Source organism: Desmodus rotundus, chromosome 10, assembly GCF_022682495.2.
Source record: "Desmodus rotundus isolate HL8 chromosome 10, HLdesRot8A.1, whole genome shotgun sequence".
NCBI classification, from domain to species: domain Eukaryota; kingdom Metazoa; phylum Chordata; class Mammalia; order Chiroptera; family Phyllostomidae; genus Desmodus; species Desmodus rotundus.
In genome coordinates, this window is record NC_071396.1 from 32,731,008 (window position 1) to 32,753,807 (window position 22,800).

At 43.7% G+C, this 22,800-nt stretch overlaps 1 protein-coding gene and 1 non-coding gene across 9 annotated transcripts in view; one reads left to right on the forward strand and one right to left on the reverse strand.

Annotated features, from left to right (window-relative positions):
- SV2B (synaptic vesicle glycoprotein 2B) overlaps positions 1–22,800 on the reverse strand; it is a 92,450-nt gene that overhangs the window by 45,687 nt on the left and 23,963 nt on the right. The gene's annotated exons all lie outside the window — the stretch shown is intronic.
- Positions 21,306–21,413, forward strand: LOC112306165 (U6 spliceosomal RNA). The gene has a single exon (XR_002974908.2). It is a non-coding gene; the product is annotated as a U6 spliceosomal RNA (small nuclear RNA).

Here is a 22,800-nt window from a genome sequence, read left to right on the forward strand (position 1 = left end):
CAGGCAGCCCCTCTGTTTGGGGGAATGACTTCAGTGGTCCAGTGGAGAGCGGAAGAAGGCCCTGAAAGTGACTGATAGTGGCCATCTTACCAACCCTACTGTAACCTGATGAAGAAAAACATTTCTAATGCCTTCATGTGATGTTGTAAAGCAAATTCTTGTCCCCCGTATCCATGGCACAGACAGATGCCAGCTCTGCCGCTGCAGCTCCGATAATCAGCGTAACTCGTTGGAACTGTAGATTCAGTATCTTCACGTGTAAAATGAGGAGAATATAGGTTTCTATTCATTGCATTGTTATAAGAATTAAATGAGGTAATACGTTCAAAATGCTTGGTACAGTGCTTGTCCCCAAGAAAGAGCTCAATAAAAACAGCTAGTATTATAAAATGCACAACAAACAGAGTGAGTACGCATTAGTGAGTACGCATTTCCACGTACTCACTAACCTCGGTGTTAATGAAAACCAGAACCAGCAAGAGCCTTCCTCTCACCCCACAAACAGCAAATCCACAGCCTTCTTGGGGTTTTTAATGCACGCACTGTGGGGGCCCTGTCCTGAATCCCCTCTGTGCCAAAGAAATAAGGTCCAGAGACCAGCTTTCCATGCCATCCTCAGACGCTGCTACTCTGCTCCTTGTCTCCTGCTCCCTCGTGACTAGCGACAGAGGACTGCTCTTCCCCCAACTTGCTGTGGGGGCCCCCACTCCCGGAACCTGTTTCTCAGACCTACATGTAATCCATAGTTACTGCACTTCTACTACGTGGGTGTCCCAAAATGTGTCCTTCCTTCAAAATGGCCCAGTAGGTGTTTCACTTCCTCAGAGTGGGAGCTTGGATGCTGACAGTGCTACCTGTGAACACCGTGTCCCTGCCTTCAGCAGAGCATCCAACACGCTGCATACGTTTAAATTCATACACCGTCTCTGCCTTCTCAGCACAAGTCTTGCGGTCGTCCTTGAAATAGTTATTTTGTTCATTGACCCACTCCAGTACATTCCAGTTCCTATCTCCGTCTCCTGATCCCTGGAATCACGCATCCTGCGGGCGGGCGCCACTGACCCTGTGGTCCTCCTCTGACCCCAACTCTAGTGTGTTAGTCTCTGTAATCAGTCCCCTCCTTCTCTCCATCTCACCCCTAGCTGAGCTTTGGCAAAGTATAAACTTTGTAATTAAAAACAGTTAAAATGTTGCCAAGAATGTGAACTTCGTGTGCGAGAACCTAGCATTTTGTACAGTTCTGGGCTCAGCTCCAAATCCTAGAGTAACAGCAAAAGAAATGGGGAAAGAAAGGAAAAAAACCCTTTATGAGCTTGATTATGTCCTCAGGAGTTTTCTCATACAATCTCATGTAATCCTACCAAAGACCTGGGAGGTGGGTTTGGGTGACTGGAGCTCAAAGAGGCCAAGACAAATGCCCAAGGTCACACACCTAGGGAGAGGCAGAGGCAGGTTCAAATCCAGGTCTATACCGGGCCGCCCCTGCTGAGGTCTCTGGGTTTCCCTATATCACTGCAGAACCTCACACGCCATCTCGGGCTCAGCTGATAGGCTCAGCTAGCTGGGTGACAGAATTCCTCGACATACTTCTTTCCACAGTGTGCCTCTTCCCTGTTGAAATCACTCCTACATATTTGGCAAGGAAAAATGTCAAATGATGTCAGCCTTTAAAAAAAACCCTCTGTGTAAGCCCGCCAAGGCAGTGTTCACATGCCACCATCACTGTTGCAGCTGGCTGCCTAGACTGTAAGCAGCTTGAGGGCAGACTGCATCTCCCACTGGTCTTCGCCTCCCAGGTAGCAGGCAGCAGGACTCCGTATGGACAGGCACTGAATAGATGTGTTACCACAGAAGAAAAACAAAGAGAAGATTAGACTCCTGCCCAGCGGAAGCCCAGAGCTGTGGAAACCCCATAATCCATCACAGCATCCATTGGCTTGTCCTTGGATACAAAACTGAAGTCTAAGAGAGCTATGTCTCGGAGTCCTGAGCAAAACAGAAGGAAGGAGAGTGCCAAACTGGATGACAGGAAGAAGGTCGTTTTTCTAAGGCATGCATTCTCATCACCCTCCTATTCCTAAAGCACTTTATTGCAGAGGGTTGCCATACACAAGGGAGCGGAGAAAGACTCAGAAGATCCAGCAGGGACATTTTCATGGGAGCCTCAACAGCTACTAGAATCACTCAAGAAACAGATGGCACATCCCAGCAACAAGCTGTATGAAGGATGACTCCCACTCAGGCGTCACTGCGGTCCACCCCCAGAGCTGCCTGCTGCTCTCACCGGGAGCTCTGAAACCAAATTCACGGCGTCTCTCTGTGTTCCTGAATATGCGACGGTCATTAGCAAATGATTTTTGAAAACTTCCACCTCTGAAAATCAACTAACCTGGTGTTGTTTTCTATTCAAAGGGAAAAATGATACTTTTCATTAGGAACCACACAGTAATGATTCCCCCTAGGGATCTAAGGAAAAAAGAGGTACTTTGCAAGCTGCTGTGCATATAAATAGAAATGTAGACACATAACTTTTCTCAACACGGAGTGGTGTTGTCTGCTGGGGGATTTGAAACCAGCTGCTCAGACACCAGTAAGTCTCAGCTACACGGGAAAAGCTGCAGCTGCTTCCACTGGGCTCAGAGACCACGGGAGACTGTTGGTTCCAGCTGACCAAGCAGATGTGGTGGACATGCCCTTTGTCTGCATGAACTGGATGAGTCACCGCTTCATTGGGCACCTGACCAAAGGGCCACTTGTAGTTACAAGGACGAGAAGGATTTCCACACTGAGCCCATTTTTTTGCTCTTGACTCAGGGCGCTTTCCACAAAGAGGTTCTTCAGCCCCACCTTTTTACATGTTCAGCAGAGAAATGGCTTACAGAAAACCATTTGAACTTATCGTTCAGTTCCACATCTCACAGTTATCATCTGGCCCATGGTCTCAACTGACTTGCTCCCTTCTCACCCTCTTGGGCCCCTCAGGAAGACATCCCTGGGATTGGACCGCAATCCTATGGGAATGATGTAGCTAAATAAGGGATCCTAACCTTAGAACATCAGACTTTCAAACTTCTAAATTGATCAGAGGTCCCATTTTCCCTTCTCTGGCCATCCCTGACTTTAAACACGCTCTTTTTTGTAATATACTCAAGCCAAGAGGAAAGATGAAAAGTACTACATCTGACATTTATATCCTTATGAGAATAATAGTTGACAAACCAGAAGCTCATGCCAGTATCCTGTTAAAAAAGCAATCGAGTAAGAAGGCGTGATCCCAAGCATTGACTGAAGCTTACTGCAGTGGGTGCTGGCTTGCTTCATACACAACCGGACTGTGGCTCTCACTCCCCAGCTGCTATGAGTGCAGAATACTCTTAGTCCTCCCTACGGGCTGCCTGGGACCAAAGGGAGTGGCCTCACCCTAGGCCATGTCCTTCCTAGAACACCATGAAGCCAGTGACTGAGAGATGCAGGAATACAAAGACCAGGCCCACTTGCCCCGACACAGCCAACTCTCCTGGGCCTTTCCAGCTCCAGCTGCCCCCCCAACCCTTCCCCCACACCCCATGATGACACTCAGCCCACCTTCTCCCTCAGGCCAATCCTGCATCTTACATGTCACAGGTACCACTCCCAAGAGCACTCATCCTGTGTGCTAATCCCCCTCTGCTTCTCAGGGAATCACCTGCAACAGGTACTATGCGCCAAGCACTGTTCTCAGGATTTACATGTACTTAACTCTTAGAGGTAATTACCATTATTGTCCTTGTTTTACAGATAAATTGGTGACTCTAAGATTTGAGGCCTGAGAAGTTGGAAGGCTGTGTTAGCCATGAGCTGGGATGAAAATCCTGTGGGTGGAGCAGCTTTGGCTAAGATGGGGCACGAGGGGAAGACGTGGACTGGTGTAAGTTAGCCATTATTGGGCAGTAGCATCAGGGACAGACAGTATGGCTGGCGGGTTATGGACACAGATTCCATGGTCAGATCACTCGGAGTCCAGTCTCAGCTCTACTACTCTTAGCTGGGTGACCTCCGGCAAGATACTATGCCTCTCTGGGCTTCGTTACTCTCACCTGTAAAATAGGGAGAATATTTATACTTACCTCATATGGTTGCTATGGCACTTAAATGAGTAAAAGTATAAATATACTTGAGCTTGACTTAGAAATGCTTACCATGGTGGTTCTCACACAATATGCACCATACTATTAAAAAACAAACAAACAAACAAACAAAACACTGGGCCCTCAATTAAGGTCGAGCTAAAGAATTTATATACAGTATGTAGGGGAGGAAAAAGTTCTCCTGGACCCTCTTAGGGTCCCTGGCTGGTCCTGAATGTTAAAATCAAAGGCATTTAAATAGGGGGAAAATATACAAATTTAGTTAGTGTAAGTTTTACATGACACAGGAGTCTCTATAAGGAAACAAAGACACAGAGAAACAGTTAGACCTGAGGATGTTCACATTAGGTTTGATAAAGAATTGAGGAAAGTGTAGCAAACTGGGGGGAACTGAGCAAGGCCTGTGTGTTGGGAGTCTTCCCGGTGTTTGTCTTCAGAGAAAAGAACAAAGTTCTTTTCAGGTGTGGGGAGGGCATCTCTCATATGAGGGTTTCGTGGCCTATTTCAGGGGAAAAGACAAGGGCCAGAGAGGAGAAGATGTCGGAGTGACCTTCCTGATTCTGCCATTTCTCAAACTCCTTCAGCTTAAAATACGCAACATGCCAAGTTTCCACATTTGGGGTTAACGCGTCCTGAACCTGGTAGGTACACATGGGTGCCTGGGGAGGGTGATTCACGGCATCTGAAGACTTGCTTCCCAGAGGAGATAAAACCTGAGCTTGACTTTGAAAGGTGAACAGGAGGTAGCCAGATGGATAGAGTGGCAGAGAACCCAAGACAGAAGGGCCCACATGACCATTTCCCCCAAAATAGAGCCAATAAGTAGTAAAAGCCAAACATGACATGGTTTTATTGCATTCATCCTTCTCTCTGATACTGGGGAATCCATGATATGTGTAAAGAGAAGGAGAAAGGCTTTCAGTTTATTTATGCAAAATAAATAAACCCGAGTCCAGTCCACCTGACCTTGCCAAGCGTCTGTCTTCCCTGAGTGGTGGGCTGTCACCACTGACCGAGGGAAACCCCGTGTTGACAGACTTGCGTTCCCGGAAGCCACCCAGTAGTGCCTGCCGACAGCCCTGAAGCTTCCTTCCTTACCCTCCAGGAAGAGTGTTCAAAAAGTAATCAACAGGAACTGGCATTTACCTTTCTTCTAATTATATTTGAACAGGCTTCAGGGCCATATGGCTCGATAAATATCCCTAAACTCTCTACCTGATTGTTCTTATCAGTTCTGCTGGAGAAATAGCATTTCAAAGGTCAAAAGCTTGACTCTGGCATGCAGATCAATTCTGCCTGGATCTCAGTGAAATGAGCCACACGGACCACACACACAGAAGTCAGGCACTGACTCCCTTGGCACAAACCTTGCTGCTCGGTGAATTATTAAATATCAGAACTTCTATAAACAGTAGGAGAGGCTCAAACTTGTGTGGGATCAGGGCACTTCCTGGATTTTTATGTACCTGAGATACATGAATATGGAAAGTCAGAGCCAAAGGGCACAAATAGTGAGGAAGAAAGCCAGGCTGTGAGCTGTCAGACCTGCCTGTCTGGCTGGGACACCCACCTGCAGTCCCTCGGCCCCTCGGCCCAGCCCCATCTAGCCTCCAGAGAAAAGCAAACTTAGCTACCAGGCTGCCACACCTTACTGCTTACTGAAAGCAGTAAGCCCATCATTTTTATGACGTGCCTGATCCTGTGCTTGGCTAGAACCCCCATTGTCCCCTCCTTGGTCTCCCCTGTAGACTCACCCCATAGTGACACTTTTGCTCATTAACAGTCGCAAATGGCATAGCCCACATTTTAGTGCAATTTCATGTCAACAAGCCTCAAAAGGCACACTTTGTTCAGCAGGCAAAAAACATTCCTTGATACTGAACTATAGAGCAGTTCAAAACTGCTGATTTTCCTTCTTTTCTATCTCTGGTGTTTATCCAAGGCGTATGTGCTGGACACATCTGGGAATGTTCACCGTGACTTTATTCACAATCACCCCAGACTGGAGGCTACCCGACTGCCCAAAGGCATTATCCCAACTTTATCAAAACAGGAAATGAAGTGCATGAGGTCCAGAGATGTGAGTGGGTTAGCCCAGGGTCACACTTTCACAAGGCAGAGCGGAAGGGGGAAACCAAGCATTCTCCATACCATGTGTATTATTGTATCAATATCTGTCACCCCTCAAGTCACTGAGCCAGAGCTCCCTGCTTCTCTATCCTACCATGTCTGTGTCCCTGAAACATTGTCTTCTCTCTCTAGTACAAGACAATAAACAAAACTGTCCGTGACCGATCCCAGCAGACTTTGCCTAAATTCAATTCTCTCCTGCACTGGCCCAATGCTCCAGCACCCCTGTGCCCTGCCTGGGTTCCTCTAAGAAAGAAGCTCTCTGATTCATCTAGACCCTGAGGGTTAGTTACCTAACACAAACATGGGCTGCAATTTCCACATGTACACTAAAAAAAGAAGGAAATGTACACTAAAAAAAGAAGGAAAATTCTGTGGGTCCTCATGGTTCTAATTTGGGTTTGACATATACGTAATCAGGCTGTCTCTGAGATGATAGGCACATTCATTTCATTCACATCTAGTCCAGTGACCCCTTTTGTGGTCATTTTACGTGGACTTCACTGGAGAAGTTGTTCTCCTGTTAATATCAGTGGGCAGATGTGAAAGCTGAGTGCTTTTGAGAACTAGGATGTGAGACAACTTTGAGAAGATGAAAGCTGCTTTTATTCTTCGTTGGGAAGACATCCTTGTGCTTTCTTCACATATTTAGATTTCTTCCAAGGCCTTGAAATGTTTTAAATGCATGTGTGGGCCCACCATTGGATCTGCCTCTCCTTGCTTAGACCTGGCAAGGGAAGTCACCATCTGCTCTGCTTCTAGGAAGAGCAGGGGGCACAGACGGTCTGGGTCTTCCTGAGGGGGTTCCCTGGCTCTGATGTTGTTTTTCTTTTCCTTTTTTTTTAAATACTCAATTTGGAAAATGTCAGGGCAGAGCAAAGTTAGCCCAGCTTCCTTGGACATGAGAAGCTAATTGTACATGTCAAGTCAGCAGGTACATTTTCCACAACCCGATGCTGAGGTACTACCACAAGGCGGGGCACCAGCCAGGCATGGCAAACACTCCCGAGACAGGTTCCCTTCCCACAGCACCTGCTGGGCTCCTTTCAGCTTGCCACCTTCTCTCCTGACTCCCCCACTCACGCACTTTGAAGAGCTGAACAGGGCACATTAGCAAACACAGATGCTTAAGAAGCAGATGCCTCACAGAGTACAAATGATCACAATGTATTAACAGACAGAAAAAAAAAACCCCTATGAATTAGATTTGTTTCTTTTTTTTCTGCTTCAGGGGAGAAAAATGGGGGTGAAAATGATGTTCAGTGTGAGAACAGCCACAAGCCCGAAAGTGACAGGTTTGAAGAGGCCAATTCGCTGCATCCATCCTGCTGGCCTCGGGCTCCTGCACAGCAGGTACTTGGAAAACAGCACAGCTTGGTTTCTAGCTAGGAACCACACGCTAGTCCCTATAGCCCATCCCATAAAAAGAAGCTGCTGCAAGTCAATCATCTATCCACAGCAAGAAAAACTTCCTGTGATTTTTGTGAAATACAAGAAAATATCATTTGCTCTCCCCTTTTCTTCCATTCCTTTTGTAAAAGGAGAAAAATTGTCAAAAATTTTAGAGCCATAGTAGGGGCAATTCTGTGATGACCCTCTTACACAGAAACACATCAAGAATGTCACGTGTTCTCATACACAACGTCATTAATTTCATATCATATCCATTGTGAAATACATATTGATATTATCTCATTTTGTATGAGAAACCTGAAGTTCAGAGAGGCCAAATGTCACTTCTAAGACTGACTGTAGACCTTACCATGGAAACACTGACTCAAGAAGTCATATTTACAAAGACTATCAGGCCAAGGTCAAGGTCTAGTCAAGAAGAGGGTTGAGAGAGGCCGGACAAAAGTTTGGTCAAGGAGGGAGTCATTGTCAGTTGAAAATAAAGGAATAAAGCAATATGAACAAAAAGAAATTCAGAGTACCAACCTTAATATCAAGCTACACAGAATTTACAATACAAATTATTATATGCATAAAGACAACATATACTGATAGAAAACATGCTAGATTAATAAACTATAACAGTTATGAGTATAAAGCTCTAAATAATACCATATCAAAATGTTTGATGCACCATTGATAGAACCACAGAGAAGTGGATAAATCAATCACTGTGCTAGAGATTTTAAAACTTCCTTTCCAGAAAAAAATTCAGCCAATATACAAAGTCATATTGTAGAAGAACTAAGAGAGTTCATGTGTAGAGGTGTGTTGATACATACAAAACAGTGGCAAAAATTTACAGTGGACCAGATGACAACAGAAGCCTCATACATATTCATTTCTGATCATAAAGTAATAAAATTAAAAATCAACATTATGTATCTGAAAAGGAAGAAATATTCTGCCTGTAAAAGAAAGATGAAGTAAAATAGAAAGTTGAAGGTACTTGGGACTGAATAAAAGAGAAAGCCCTCCGGTAAGTATAACTATAAATAAACTCTGATTACCAAAAACCTCTAGCAAAGAACGAGATAGTTGTATTATTATCATTATTATTAGTAGTAGTAGCATGGCATTGTAGTTTTAAATTAAATCCAAATATAGTGAGTCAAAGCTAACCTAACCTTCAATTTTGTGTTTCTGTTCTTCTTCAAAAGCTCTAAGCATCCAAACACCAGCCTCAAAAGAAATAGTCAGTGTTTTGTAAAGATGAGAAACCACAAATCCCAAGTGCTACTTCCTAGTAAAGGAGTGTAGAAAAATATTAAATTAGATATAATTTACACTCAATAAAAGTTATTCAAATCCACTTACCTTTGTAAGAAAGAATTTTTTTTTATTGCTATAATTTAAAAAATCAAATTATTTCAAGACTATCATGGTTTTTCTAACCAACAAAACAGTGTTTGAAAGATATTATCCTACAAGCCACAAGAAGCTTACTTTAAAAACTGTGAAGTGTTTTTAAATGTTGGGTTATATAACAGAAGGAGGTGCCTTCCAGAAAATAAAACCAGGGTCACTTGTTTCATATGCAACAGCCACTTTCAGCACAATGGACAGCGACCTTTCAACCTGCTGTTTTCTGATGCTGATGAGCCAGCAGGTTGGAACGCTCTCCTAGCTGCAGCCAAGTACAATACTATGGATTAAACATGAGACTCTGAAATGCATCTTTTACTGAGGAACATCTAAGAGCATTATGGACTTTATTTACCCATGCATAAATCTATTGAGAAATGAGAAAGTGGAATCCACTTACAAATATGGAGAAATATTTCCTCAAGCAGTCACAGCAGATAAATGATTCGCCTCCAACAATATGCCACAAAGTGTAATGTCAGTGGTATTTGTTTTTGTTTTTTTTTTAATGCTGTGTTAATGCATCCAGGGATAAATGGCTGGGAAATGTTAATACCTGTCCACTTTTTCTTTAAAATATGCCTTGCACATGGCTCTGGCCTTTTCCTGCACCAATAAATTATAAGAAGAGGGCGTGTTCAAACATCTTCTTCTAATGCAAAAAGTGAGTGTGCTTTTAAAAGACAAACAGGCTCCAAAATAAATCTCCTTTGTGTCGCGGGTTGATATATCACGTTTCCATATTACCTGCCTAAGAAAGACATGTCTCATTTTTTTGAAGTTCAGTAAGCATCTAGGATCTTTTCACATTTCAATAACTCTGCTGGTGGGTGTGATGACTTCCTCTTAAAAATTAGAAAACCAGGTCTCAGACAGGTCAATTGGTCAATTGATTTGCCCACAGGCAGATTGTGGAGCTGAACTTTGACACTAGCTTCGACCAACTCCCTGCATAATGCTTTTACTGTTGACCATGATGCTGCTCCTCTGTGATATGCCTTACAAAGAATTTGTGCTCAATGGTTTATCTCATAATGAAACATAAAGAAATAAATTTAAATTGTATCATAAGTTCTACTTACATAATTTTTCTTTAAAAAAACTATGTTTATGACAGTGAGTTGCCAAACAGTTCTCTTGATGTAAAAAAAAAAATTTGTCTCAGACTTCTTCCATTCCTCATCTCACTGATAAATATCCAGATTGGCCAAGGCATATTTTGTAAGAAGACATTAAGTAGGTACTTCCATGACAAACCCATTCTTATTCAGAGAAGAAAATAGTGTAATAATCGCTAATAAAGACTCCGCCTGTTTATAATGATGAAGATAGAAGAGAGAAGAGGCTGGGGCCCAGGGACAGCCTCAGACAGGTGGGAGCTTGTCTTAGGAAAGGCCTGGTGCCCCCGCATTGGGGTGTCAGAACACAGTGATGGTAAAACACTGGTCACCCTCATCGAGTGGCTTAGTGGAGACAAGGTGGGATCTGGAGTCAGGCCCCAGCAACGTGACCTTGGGCAAGTTCCTTAACCTGACCTTTACATGCCTCACCTGGAAAAAAAGAAGATCGTGAGCTCTCTGGCAGGTATTGTGGGAGTAAAATGAGTTACTGGCTTTAAGGTGATGGTGGGACAAGTGCTTGCTGGGCTCATCATCCTAGTCACTTTTGCAATTCATCAACTTTGCCTTTGAAAATGTTCAGTACTCTTTTCCCCAGGAAACCTCAAGGGACACTGACCTCAGGGTGTGAAGAGCAGAAACTTTTTTGTTTCATTCCATTTATTTACTTATGCTTTGCTGGAATGAACCAGAATATAAGCTCTGGACCATAGAGACCAGGGCTTCTCTTCAGTGTGCAGGAGACAGCGGCACACCTTCCCATGTCAAAAGAACTACATCAGAAGTCAAAAAAAAATGAAACAAAACAAAACAACAAAAAACAACAACCCAGAAATGTACTTCACATTTTTGTGAATTAGAAATGAAAATATATTTGATTTCAAAGAGGTTATTTTTTTCCTAAATATCTTTGAGTTGATAATTCAACTGGATGGACAGAACATGCCTCAGAAGAAAGCTCCAGGGAGGGGATAGAATAAATTCCAACATCATATCCCTTTTAAAATGAAAGCAACTTTTATAAATATTTATCTTAAGTGGACTCAAAATAATTTTGTTCTATTAACATTAACAGACCAAGTGTATATGTCTATTCTCTTGGGTACGTTGATATAAAATAGTCTGAGAAATCTTAAGATGCCATGGTAACATTTTGACTTTCAGTTTTCAAGCAAACATTTAAGGAGATGAAAGGCAATTGCTTCTGACTGCTTGAATTCTGAATAAAGTGGTGAAGGTCAGATAGATAAGTTGATGCCAATGATAAACTGGAACATATGGCTTTGAAGTAACAGATAAGTCATGAGTCAGCACTTCTGAAGCTCACAAAGGAAGATGCAGCTGACAAGCAATGGAAAAAAACAAGCTAAAGAAGAAAGAAATTGGGGAACAGAAAGTCCTGGGGTGATGAATCACAAGCTAGTGTAGGCTCCAATAGCAGGACCTTCAGGAAAACTCTACAAAAAAAGGGACATTTAAGGAGCATTACCAAAGCTAACATTTTACCCCAAGAAATAACTCATACCTATTCATCAAATTTCACAATAGCTGACGATGCCCAGGTTAAGGTATCAATAGGTAGCATTTATTGAAAAGTCACTATGTGCCAAGCATTGCGCTAAGCATTTTACAAGCATTCTCTAATCCTTGGAGGTGGGAACCACTATTATCGTCATTTTCCACAAGACAAAACAAAAGCTCTGAGAATTTAAACATCTTGCCTAAGGACACATAGCAAATCAATGGTGGTGCCCAGGTATGAACCTGGGAATGTGACTCAGAGCCCATCCTCTTTTTTAACAAAGATTTTATTTATTTATCTTTAGAGAGAGGGGAAGGGAGGGTGAAAGAGAGGGAGAGAAACATCAATGTGATGTGCGAGAGATACTCGGTCTGTTGCCTCTCACACGCCCCCTACTGGGGACCTGGCCCAGAACCCAGGCACGTGCCCTGACTGGGAATCGAAGGGGCTATGCCACACCAGCCAGGATTTGGAGCCCAAGTTCTTAACTACAACATTGTACTTCGGTATCCACAGTGGAATAAATTGCTTGCAAGTTGAACAAAAATGTTCATACAGCTCAACCTAATGAAATGAAAAAGAAAGAATTCCATGTGCAGCCCTGCTTCCTTGAATAGTAAAATCTCATTGTATGATGATCCATTCAGCCTTACCTTGGTTAGAACAGACACCACAAGAGAGTCCTATAACTTGGGCATGGGGATCCCATAGCATCAGGCACTTTCTTAAACTAGGTAGAGTTTTCTTCATTTAAATACTGCTTCCTACTAGCCTAAGAAATTTTTGAATTCTATTTTAGCTCCTTATCTTCAAATAGTGACTTGCCCAATTAACCAATTAGATAAACAATGGACAAGTAGAACAGGCAGTGTGACACCATCCAGAGGTTGTCATTTTTCTCAGTAAAGGGGTTGTCGTATGTCACTTTTTCCATGTGGGAGTTATGGCTGAACCTCTATTGGGTTATTTGTAAAGTAATGTAGAAAACTTCATAGCATCTGGTCTCTTAGAACCAGATAGATTTTAGTTCAAGCTGGGTTATATGTTTCTGAAATGTACGTCTGGGGGGGGAGAGAGAGAGGGATATTGATTTACATTAGAGGCATTTTTTAATATATTTATTGATTATGCTATTACAGTTGTCTCATTCCCCCCCTTCACTCTACTCCATCCTGCCCACCCCCTCCCACCCCCATTCCCCCCCCCATAGTTCATGTCCATGGGTCGTACATATAAGTTCATTGGCTTCTACATTTTCTATACTATTCTTACCCTCCCCCTGTCTATTTACTACTTACCATTTATGCTACTTATTCTCTGTACCTTCCCCCCTCTCTCCCCCTCCCACTCCCCTACTGATAACCCTCCATGTGATCTCCAGAGGCATTTTTAAGACCTCAAATCTATTATAAAAGACAAGCAGAGAAATAAACAATGAAATTTTGCACTTTCTTCTTTTTTAAAAAAGATTTTGTTTGTTTATTTTTAGAGAGAGGGGAAGGGAGGGAGAAAGAGAGGGAAAGAAACATCAATGTGTGGTTGTCCCTCATGCTTCTCCTACTGGGGACCTGGCCTGCAACCCAGGCATGTGCCCTGACCAGTATTCGAGCTCACAACCCTTTGCTTTGCAGTCTGGTGCTCAATCCACTGAGCCACATCAGCCAGGGCCACACTTTCCTCTTTCAGTTTGACTACTTACATGTCTCAAATATAAGATTGGCTAGAACCACCTTTATGACTAGAATGCTGATTTTTAAAATACATTCAAATTAAAAACATACTGATACTTCAAAATAAACTCAATTAGGAGAAACAGGCTTGTATAAAACAGAACGTTGCTTCTCTTGTGACTGATTTAAAGCAAGGATCAGTTCAAGTGCTTTTCTTTTAGAAACCTCTCAAGACACAAGACCATCCATCTAATCACTGTGTGGTAGAACACTGGTTTTGCTTCAGGTCCTGCCCTAAATTTAGTGCCTTGCATTGTGGCAGGCACACAGTAAGTGCTCAATTAATGTTTGTTGAATGTATATAATACGTGAATAACTGAATAGAAGGTATCTCAAAAAGCTCAAAAGCTAGATGTTCCTATTTCAAGAGTCTCCATTGATGACAATAGCATTGCTGATACTATTCAGGCCACACTCGTGAACCTGAATCTCTTGGAGGCCACTCAGCTTTGGTTATTCTGAGCCACCACACTATGCCAAGGCCTGGCTGGGCCACCTCTCACATACGTGCCATTGACCACAGGGGCATCAGGTAAGATGGGTCAGCACTGAGTCACAGCTGGATAAACAAGTCCAAGTGCCTATTCTGATGGTAGAGGACAGGAACACCTCCTTGGGTCTTTCATTTTAAGGTGTTCCTCTAAATTGTCCTGTCCCTACCACCTTTAAAAATGCCATCTATGAAGGGGGACAACCCACAATTCTGCTATGTAGTAGTTAACCACAAATCAGGCCCAGAGAACACAGAACTCTCAAGTTCGGAAATCGTCACAGAGAATTGTCATTCATCTGTATATCCAGGGGCCCTAAGATTTGTGCTATTATTTAATGTTTTCTCATTCAACAGCCTCTATTGAGTACCTACTGTGTGCCAGGCACTGTGACAAGGCTGGAGAGAGTTGCTACAGATCCTGCACTCATGGAGTCCCTATTCTAGGCAAGAGGAGACTACAAATATATAATTGTATAAAAACAAAGGAGAAGGCATCATTTAGAGTAACTTACCAAGGACTTTCCCTTGTCCTCAAGAAAGACTTCTCGAAGGAGGCAGCCTTTGAGATGAGAGCCAAAGGCTGAAAATTAGCTAAGAGATAGCTATGATCACCATATAATCCCAATTCCATTCAAATTGGGATTAAATTACCTCAATAAACACAGGGACAGTTGGCCTTCACTTTAACTACCCAGATACTACAATTTCATTTTCTGTTGTGAACTGGTGAACAATCCAGTGAAGAATCAAAACAATGGACCAGAAACATATTTTTGCCTTAATTATATGCACACTTCATGAATAGTAATGAGATAGGAACTGTCCATACAGCTGATTGGGTTCTCCACCTCAGCTGGTGGAGAAAACTTACATCCAGTTTTAATATCCAGGTTAAGACCAGACTTATTATTGGTCAAGACTTTGGGGCACAGCCCTCCAAAACTCTTCACAGCACATGGCAGACTTCATTACAGATTGTTTCCTTGCTTGTAAGATGTCATCCAGCCTTCCCCATAGACTCAGTTCCACTGTTGAGTCACTTTTATTGCTCTTCACAGTCATTTTGCTGTGTAATTGTCCAGACATTCATCAAGATGACAAAGGAAATGAGAGCCCCAGTCCCAAAGCTGTGTGAATGTCAATGAGCGAACCGATCACAGAAGTAAAGAAGACATTCGCTTGTGATTAACAGAAAAACGGAGGGGGAGGAAACTGACTATTTGCCAAGGACAGGATGGAACAAAAATTGAATTTTCCTCCTGGCCTTTGAAAATGTTGACATTTTCATCTGCTCATCATTTCAACATGTCTTATTTTCACAACTTACTTAACACCCTGGATGTGCCTGGGGCCAAAAAAAAATTATAACTGCAATACCATCGAGACTTATTTAATTGCTGATCTTGTTAAGAAGATACTGTATCTACTTTCATCTTTTATGAAGTATCTAGAACACTTAACATTCATAACATTGTAAACTCATAACGCATAAGAGAGACTTGAAGAATGTGTCTTATTTATCTCTGTAGCCCCATATGCAGCACAGACTTGTCCAAAGTCCTCTTAAATAAAGCCCCCTAAAGCTCTTGAACATGAAAGCAACACGCCAAAGTGCCCATCATCAGTAGGAAAAGTGAGTGGAAATTCCTGGTCTCTGGAGTCTGATGAGATTTTGGAATCCTGACCTCTATTTCCTAGTGACATGACCCTGAACAAATGGCTTAAATTTTCTAAATCTCAGATGCCTCATCTATCAAGTGGAGATAATTATCACCTACATCACAGGGATAAGGCGAGAAGCAAATCAGATCCTGCACATAAAATGTCAGCACTTACTAGGAAATAAGAAAATGCTCATTCTCTTTCCTTTGCTTAAAACACCCAACAGATAGGCTAGTGACATGTCAGTGATATGGAATTTGATGTTTTGTTTATTAGGAGGAGAAAAGTAGCAGGGGAGCAGACCATGCTACTTTTGATAACACAAATACTTCATTGGAAAGTTACTCTTTTCCAGATTTGCTTCCCTCATGCTACAACCATGCACTACATATTCACGTGTGTGAAGCGTGCACCCCTAAAGCAACGCAGCTGATAGAGGGGACTCCGTATACCCATGCTCTGAGAGACCCTAACCCATCATTATTCTCACCTTCTCTGGTGCAGTGAACGTAAAGAACTTCCTGGAAATCCACTGTCCCTTTTCATCTCTTTTTGAACTACAGGGTGGGAAAGGTCTCTGCCTCCTCCACATGGAGATGCTGGGTCTTCACTCACCTTCCCCCTGCTCAATGTATTCAACTCACGCTGAACCCTACACTGGAGACACCAATGGTACAAGTGGCTCTGTGCTGAGGGACTGTCCAGCTCAGGAGTGGCCTGAACCATCTTTTAACGAGCTACATAGAAATGTCACAGATTTGATGAGCTATTTTAGAAAAAGCTTCTCTTCCATTATCACTACAGTAAGACTCCATTTGCCCTGAATTAAAGTCTCTTCCGTGGACTCCTCCCAACACTGTGATTTGCCTGAGTCGGCCAGCAGCTCAATGCATGCTGGATCCCGTCTAATGAAGAATATACTTAATGGGAATCTGAAGGAAAGTAGGATGGTCTTTCAAGGCAGTTATCATCTGTGTATTGATTTGCTCAATTGCTGGTTGCCTGCGCTTCTCCACTAGAACGAAATACCCCTTCAAGGAGGTCTCTTCATCATCTCAGTACGTTTGGTGGGCAATAATAACTATCATAATAGCGATACTTATATAACCTTTACTTTCGGCCAGGTACCATCTTTGGTGCTTCACGTATATTAACCTACTTAATCCTTTGGGGTAGAAACTATTATTATCCTATCTTACAGATATGAAACCAAGGTACAGAGAGGTTTAGTAAATTGCCTGAAGTCACACAGCTAATATGGACTAGAGCTGGGATAGTCTGTCTTCAGCGTCTGAACTCTTAACTGCTCTGTCCTCCCGCTTCTATTTGTTGCAAGGATGGGAGGAGACTTCTTGGAAGGAGGCACAAAATAGCAGGTTTGGGGATCTTATTTCCAGGCCCTCCTACCCACTCATGCTTCCCCTCCCTTCCCTCTGTTCTGAAGCTCCCATGTGCCACAGGAAGAAACAAGAAAAGATTCGCTGGGGACAGCCACGCTCTGTGAGGGGAGGGACTAGGCTTGCTCGGTGTGACCTGGAGTGGCTGAGCTGTGGCTCCTTTCTTTGTGGCACTGGCGTCCAGCTCTGAATGCCTGACGAGGGAGTTCAGACTCTCCCCTGCTCCTTCTTTATTTCATTGGGCTGTAATGCACACGGAATACATTGCACCCATTGCAAGGATGCTATGTTAATGCACATTTGATGAGTTTGGACATTTAACCACCACCACAATCATGATCATCAGTATTTCTATCATGCCTCCCACAAAGGTTTCCTCATTGCCGTAGATTTTTAAAGCAAAAGAGGGACGCGATCAGATTGGTATTGTGGAGAGATGATTCAGAGAGGGGGCTGCTCAAGGGGCCAATGATATCTTCTGCCACCTCAGTTTCCAATCCAGGAAGCTACACAGATTCATAAACAGCCGAGCACCCTCTGGAACATTGTTCATTCACAGGTTCTGTCAAATTGGCAAAAGAAAAGAGAGTACAAACAGCAGCACTGGTCTGTGTGGGTTAAGCACAGGGTGTTTCAGGAGAGAAGAGACAGCTCTCACCAAAGCCGCAATCAGGAGGGATGGCGGCCATCGCGGCTGAGTCTGCTGCGTGCTTTATGACTCAGGCAGAGCCTCTGAGTCCCACTCCAAGCGAATGCCCTGAGAAAATTAGCTGCCAACTTGACACACGACCCAAACCAGCAGACCAGGGCAGTGGAAAGTGTCTCCCATCAACTGCAGTCTATTGCGCAGGCCTGGGCAGCTGCCAGAGTGGCTGCAGTGGCAGAAAGACAGGCTGGCCCGGACGTTCAAGTCCATCTACACCACCAGCCTGGTACTCCCACCAGCTCCAAACCCCAGGCACCCAAAATCTCTGTGCTCAGAAATAATGATACAAAGCTAGTCTTGTGAACTATTGACAATGTGCTTTATAGCACTTGTTCAGTAGCATTAAGTTCCAGGTCTGAGTGATTTCTGTAAACAGGCCCCTTCCACTCTGCTCATCATCCTCAAATCCCCACAGAAAGCCTAGAAGAATCTGGGGACCACTCTTTAGTCCCTAGGCCCTGGTAGACTTTATCAAGTAGAATTAGCTGTGTGTTGCTATTCAGTGTAAATGTTTCCCAAAGCCAATTGCTACATCTGCTGAAGCTCTAGGTGACTTCCATGAAAGCTCATCCTGTTCATCACAGCTTAAGGGAAATCAGTAACCTCCTGTATGCACACATTAATTAACACAGCAGAAATAGGCTTCATTTAATTACAGTGGCTTCCTAGTTTAAAAAATGAGAAACAGGCCAGCTGCCAAAGAAAGCTCAGCATTAGGGAATAAAGTGAGAAAAGTGGAGAAAAGCGCCCCCTCTCTCCACTGTGCCTCTGCCTGAAAGACAGCCCTCTGTCGAGAAGGGCTCAGAAAGTCTCTCTCAGCCTTGTCCATGTTACATCTCCTTATGGAAAAGCCCTTTGCTGTGAGACAAGCTGTGTGCATCAATTATTAATAAAGTCCTGTATTGAGGGGGAAGGAAAAATTGCATGTCATTTTTCTAGCATTTGACATTTTTCCATTATTTATCACCAGCATCCATCCATATGGGAAAGAACGAGCCAATGCTTTTTTTAAAAACCCATGAAAGCTTCAACTTAGGAACTAGAGAGATACTGGACAGCGTGTTCACCACGGTCAGAAAGTATGCACTTACTTTGAGTTTTCTTTTTCTGCCTGAGCATGCCGAGGAAAAGTGTATGGAAGCAAGCTACATTCCCCAAACCACCTCGGTCCTGCGTTTACCCTTCCATTTCCTAAAATAAATACATCAGCCGACAATCTCGTGTTGATCCCTCCAGCTAGTTCATGCAGGTGTATAAGCATTATGTGGCTTCATCCAAGTGAAATGTGTGTGGTCTGCTAGCATTGCCAAGAAGTACTCCCGGAGTAAATAACACTTTTCATCACAAAGAGAATGTGCAACCGGACATTTTGAAGCAGCTCAATGCTCTATCTTCTCCGAGAATGAAATATAAACAATGTTGGACCAGTCGTTACTGCCTCTGTGAACAGAACACTGGGTTTTTTAAGGAACACAAGACAGGGAAGACTGACTCTCTGTCCCATAATAGAGGGTAGAATTCACAGAATCTTGTGACAGAGGGGACTTTAATGGCAACCTATTTCAATAGTCACCAAACCTGGATACGCATTAGAATTGTCTGGGAGTTTATTTGAAAGGCCTCTGAGCCAGGCCTGAGACCCAGGCATCTGAATCTCAACACGCCTTCTCCAAGTGATCCTGATGGACAGCCCTATTTGGGACCCTCTCGCCCAGAACAACATCCCAACCAAGTGATCCTACAGACTTTGCCTCAGTGCCAACCCAGACTGTCCCTGGGCAGCACTTTTGGCTGGAAACTCCCAACCACTGGCCCTGCCTGACATATAAGGAAGAGAAGCTTCATTTACAATTAGGAAGCAGCATATTATTGTTGCTTTCACCTAAGAAACCATATGAAGGAAGAGTCACACCAAGATCCAAATTGCAGGCTATCATAAAGTAAGGATACTCGTATATCCTAAACTTTATTTTATTAGAAATGGTTTCATAGTGAATTAGATTGGAATAAGAGTTGAACTAAATGCCACCCTAGAGTAAACCTTATGGTCCCTATGATGGATGCATCTTGCCTTTACCTTGTCTGTGCTGGGACCTGCCGGTGCACCTGACTGGGCACCAGGATCGGTGCCCCACCCATCACATGGACAGGGCCTAGGCTTGGGACACAAATTGCAAAGATGCTCCCAAAAAGGCCAGGTCTTCCTGAAGAAGAGCCTGTCCCAAGTCTGCAAAAGACCATAGATGGCACCAGCAAAAGATCTCACAAAACGTCAGGCCTTTGCTAGAATACCTAACTCTGTATCAGCAGTTCTCGACTTACGCTATACATCAGAATCCCTACAAAATCCATCAAAATTGCAGTTTCTCAAGTCTCAGTGCAGATGTGCTAAAGTAAATTCTTTTGGAAATCGGGTGCAAAAAAAAAAGACTGTATTTTTTAAAAGGTCCGCATATAATGTAGCCAGTTCCAGAAGTGGGATTTAAAAAACACTATGGCCCTGGCCGGGGTGGCTCAGTTGGTTGGGTGTTGTCCCACAAACCAGAAAGTCACGGGTTCAATTCCCAGTCAGGGCACATGCCTAGGCTGTGGGTTTGGTCCCCGGTCAGGGTGCCTACAAAAGGCAGCCAATCCCTGTCTCTCACAAGGATGTTTCTCTCCCTCTCTTTCTCCTTCCCTTCTGCTCTCTTGAAAATAAATACATAAATGAAAATCTTTTTTTAAAAAAAGTCACCCAGCAATTATCCATTAAGAAGGATTTTAACATAATAAAAATGCCTCTTAGCATTTTCTTAAAAATATAGAATGCTTCACAAATTTGTATGTCATCTTTTTGCCTCAAACCTCCACATCCTTCTCTTTAAAAATAAATAAGCATGCCCTCAGGTGAAGACAAAAAAAAAAAAAAGAAACAAAGAAACAAAGAAAGAAAAGAAACACTGCAATTTTTGCTTACTCTTTAGGTACAGAAAGTACCCCCCCTAATACTTATAGCACTTCTAGCTTCCATCACCACAACAGCTCTATTTTTAAGAAAAGTTGGGGGAAGTGTGGGGAATCTTAGCATTAACATATGTTCATCTAAGGCTCTATGGGCTTCTGTTTGGTGCCTGTGGCCACTAAGAGAGCAGAGAGACAAATGTCTTCATGTTTGTCAATATCCAGCAAGGCCATAATTAGTGAGGAATCCATTGTATTGTGCTTAATACAGAGGTGGCCAACAGTCACCGAGGCACGGGGTCAGAAACTTGTTTAGGACCAGCGCAGGCACACTTTGGCAGCAGAGGGTGTTTGAAGGCACAGAAATATCTGGTGCATGCCCCAAACCTAGTCTGGTTAGTTCAGGAAGCTCAGGGGGGGAAAGACAAGATGAACATCAGCCATGGTCTCCGATTTTTGTTGGAGGCGATCAAGCGAACAGACAGGAACAGCATAAATGAGCTAGTGCTAGCTCAGGATCAGCTCCAGCCAGAAGTGTGTGGGAACTCAGAGAACTCAGGAGAGGCACACACCTGTGTATGAAGGTGACATTTTTGTTCTGCTTCTCTGGGAGAATCACCAGACCTTTGGAGCAGAAAATATTTATATAAAACGCTAAAAGCTGTGCTCACTTCAGCAGCATGTATACTAAAACTGGAACACACAGGGAAGATAAGTGTGGCCCCTGCACAGGGATGCTCCAAGCATGACTCAGGCAAGCTCCATACATTATAATTGGTTATTCTTTGTCTTTAATAATGGATATGCTCTGTTCAGCCCTCCGGGTATTTCTTCAGGAAGGGTCCAGAATCAGAGCAAAACTAAATGACCTCTTGCAGCAAAGTTCTCATCAGAGGAGGCAAAGACGTTCCTGGAGGAGAGGATGCTGAGTGACTAAAAGAAAGTGACAGAGAGGCAAGAGGGGAGTTCCCTGTTAAGAAGTGCCTCACTTTGCAAAAAGCCCTGAGGCACAAGTGGACCTTCCAGAGCTTATTGAAATGCAAGCCCGCAGGCGTGATCCCCAGGGAAGCTTACTGCAGCCATCCACGCTTCCAGTGGAACACAAACCTGGGAGAAGGACAGACACCCACGTGGAGGTGGAGAAGAGGAACCCGAAGAAGCTCTGGCCAGGGTCTGGTTGCCATGGTGGCCAGCCTTGCTCAGGGACCCTTGAAATAGTAGGGCATGCATTTGCAGGAGGCAGAGAACAGCCAGCAAGCACTCACCCTCTGGGCAGTAGATAAAAGCCCTGCTGCCTGCCCCCTGGCCAGGCGTCCTTTGCAGACTCTCAAGGGGCTAGGCAAATTGCCATCTGCAGGTTCAAGGAGGAAGTTCAGCCCGCTGGAGACATTCTGTTCGTGACTGTGTCGGAATAATTTAACACTCCCTCCAGAACAGACTATCTTAAGAATTTGTCGATTCCCGTGCATTTGAGCAGACAATCTCAAAAAAAGAGAAAAAAATGGGTGGGGGAAAGAAAACGTTCCCACACAGATTGCCTGAGTGTAGTGCACAGGAGGGTGGTGGTCCAATGTTACTGCTTTTATTCTAGAGTCAAAGCCCGGTGCTCACACTGGTGCATTGGACCCAAAAGGAAATGCTGCCCTTTCATGGCTCATCAGCCCTAAAATCAAGTGTGTGCTGCACGCATAGGATGTAGGAGAAAATGCCTAGTTCTCACCCATTCCCAGGTGCCCCTTTCCACCATCACCACCTATTCTGTGTGTCCCTGTAGGCCAGTCACTTAACTCTGAGGACCTTCGGCTTCTCGACCTGAAAACTGAGTAATATCGCAGCCTCCCTCACGGGCTTCTTATCCTCCACCTGCATTTGAAGCGGTCGCATCCACTCTGGCTCTAGGCATAGCACTTTTCTCTTATGCCTCTCCCCTGTCTCCCGCATTGTGACGCTCTCCGCTGGTCACTCATTGGTGGCCATCTCATCGACCAGATCGACTGTCGAAGTGCCACGGTGCTTGTGTTCAAGTGGCCCTTCACTTTTAAGGGAGTAGTCCAGTAAGAGGATTTAACCCTTGTAAACCAGTACCCCTTATTTTACTTAATAATGATCCCAAAGCCATTCACGTAATCTTAATACAGTATATGGTCATAATTGTTCT